Below are 3228 nucleotides of genomic sequence, written 5' to 3' on the forward strand. Positions count from 1 at the left end.
AAGAAACCTGTTCAAATTCTCTCTGAAATTTCGACTTTCTTGTTCGAATAATTCAAGGACATATTTGAGTTTCTAAGGTATAGCTGATTATGGCGATATCATTTTCGTCAAAAATGGCTATGTGTTGATAGTTAAATTATGAAATTATAGGAGTTTAAGGGTTTCTGGTATTTTAAAACCCATTTGTGTGTAATTTATGTTAATAACGGTATGTTTTTGATGTCATTGTGATCGGAATCATATTCCGATACCCTTGGTGGGCTTCAATCATGAATTGATTGTTATTTGCCGGGTTAATTATTGTTTTGTGACATTGGTGTTTACTGTGAGTTCGTCTAATCTATGTACTTAGAGGTTTTGAGTGTTAATCTCATTCATCTTCGATTACGAGTGTAATTCCAAGCACAACGAGCTCATTAGCGTGATGATTCGACGATAGTTATGGCCTAATTGTTTCTGGGTTCATCTTGTTGACTATCTGTGTTCATCCTGATTTTGACCTTGACTTTGTTAAGTCAAAGAAAAAGTCTTATTTATGACCATTCGTTAGTCTTAGCGAATTGGAACTGTTTCGTGTCCAATTCGTTAAGATTTTACACGAACTAGCTTAGCGAATAAGATGTTACATGAATCAGATTTTGATTCGCTTTAAAATATAACGAACTAGTGTGTAGTTCGTCAAAATTAAATAGTGATTCGTTATGTTTGGTTCGTTATGGTATTTACTTGATAGCGAATCGCCTGATTCGTTATCTCATTGTAACGAATCAGTGTGATTCTCAACGAATGACATTTTTTTATTTTTTTTAATAAATTAATTTTTTATTTAATTAAATAAATTAATTTAAATATTCATTTAATTTAATTAAAGGATTTAAATCGTCTAATACGCGTAACTAGATTAATTACACATATCTTTGAATTATAGATTGTGATATCTATTCTCATATTCGGTTTTATTTATACAGTAAAACATTGCTGATCAAGAAAAACAAAATCAACCGCCACAGGAACAACCTCCACATGGACAACCACAACAACAAGATCAACAAGCTGAAGTGATCATATTGCCGTTCGATAAGAAGCACAACATTTGTGCTTATGTTGAGCAAGATGTGACTGATTTGAGAACGTTTGGAGCTATGTTGACTTTCTTACGACGTTCGAAGATACATTATGCAGTCACTGCTAAACCTAAAGTGTATCTTAGTATAATCAGGCAGTTTTGGAACACGGCAGAATTTGTTGAGGAAAATAATTGGGTTCGAGCTACAATTAATCAGATCCCTATTACGATTGATGTTGAGGTCATTAGTCGGGTACTTCAATTTAACGATAATGATGATTACCCGAGTGAATTTGACAGGACATTGGTTAGGGGTTTATTCACACGCTTGAATTATGGGGGTGATATTCGTAAGTCTATGTTGAACAAGAATGGGTTGTGTCCACCTTACAAGTATCTGCTGTATGTTTTACTTCATTGTATGAGTGGATGTCGCGGTGGTTTTGATGAGTGTAGACTAAGTCTGCAATCGGCATTTGTTGCTCTAATCCTAAACAAGCCCTTCAACTATTCAGAACTCATCTTTGATCATCTGAAAGAGCAAGTTCAGCAAACTCTACCGTCAAAGAAGTTCTTAATGTATCCACGCTTTTTACAGCTAATTATTCAGGATCTGATACCGACTTTGGTGATTGATCGATCGTTGGTGAACGATGTTCTTGATATGGAACATATAAAAGCTGAAACGGTGCATCGTATGTTAATCTATAGAAAAGACAAGCCACAGGATAAATGGATGATTGGTCATATAATCAATCTGGATTACGTATGTCCTCCTAATGAGCGCAGGATCCATGATGATTCGGACTCCGAGCGTGAAGGAGGAGAAGGTGGGAACAATGATGGTGGAGATGATGATGGTGACAATGATGATAATGATGGTGATGGTGGAGCTGGTGAATGAGCTCTTAAAGAACAACAAGATGCAGTCGATGCTGCTCTAGCCGCCACCATGAAAGCTCAGCTAGAAACAAAACGAAAGGGGAAAGCTGTAGCTACTAGTGAACCATCAAAGAAGCCCCTTGTGTCTGTTGGGGCTGGGGTATTTATTGGAACTCCACCACCACGTCAATCAACTACTCAAAGCTCGGCGGTGCCGCTAACTACTAGCACTCCGATGCTTACCTTGACGATGACGATGGTGTCACATGAGAGGCTCGGTCTTATTCCTCAAATGGCATTGACCGAGATACCGAGGCCTCCTGCTGTGTTCTCTACAGTATCTTCCACCACATCAATGAGACCTCCTCCTCTGCCAACAATTACTCTTCCTCCACCTCCGCCTAGTGATGTATCTTTTATGAGGATTACTCGACCTCAAAGACCTGTTCAACCTGTTCATCCATCTGTATACAATTTTCCACAAGGTCGTCAAACTGAAATGCTGCTAAATCTGCTACATCTATATGAAAATCAAATGGCAACTGACCGTCAAACTCAAGAAAGACTTATGGAGAATCAAAGACGAATGATGAGTTATATTTCTTTCTGTCAGAAGGAGACTAAGTCGTTACGTACGATTGTTGAGTCTCAGGGGGTGAAATTAAAGGAACAAGAAGAGTTAATTTTACAATTAACTTGTAAAGAAGTTGCCCTCAAGAAACTCAAAAATGACGATGATGATCCTGACGAATCTGATGCAGGAGGTAAGCCTAAACAATCGCATGGTTCATCCTCTGGTGCAGGTGTTAGTGGCGCTGATGATTCGAACAAGCAGATAATTATCTATCAAGATCCAACAGCTGCCAAGCCAATAGAAATGATTGAGGCTAACACGGTGATATTTATTGATGGATCAGGGGTGGTTAGAAGTGTGGTGAACAGAGATGAGATAGAGGTTGGTGAGTTTATTGTTAGATCTTTGACACGGGAGCAGATTTCGATTCTGCTTGAGCTGAATGACGATCAGTTGACTGCTTTAGAGACTGAGCCCGATGTCGAAGTGATCAATGAGGAAGAAATGGAAGTTGATCCGTTATTTATGAATACGGATTTTATTTATGAGAACGAGGAGATTGAGATGGAGGATGTGACAGCTGAAGAGTACCCGGACTTGTATCAACACGCAAACGTTGATCAAGGTGCTCCAGTATTTCACGAAGATGTAATTAAAGAGACTGAGGATGAACTAGAAAAGGTTGTACAGCGAACAGTTCCTTCAC

This window comes from Bidens hawaiensis, unplaced genomic scaffold (assembly GCF_021521415.1).
Source record: "Bidens hawaiensis isolate Kalapana, Puna unplaced genomic scaffold, B.hawaiensis_p1.1 tig00033498_1, whole genome shotgun sequence".
NCBI classification, from domain to species: Eukaryota; Viridiplantae; Streptophyta; class Magnoliopsida; order Asterales; family Asteraceae; genus Bidens; species Bidens hawaiensis.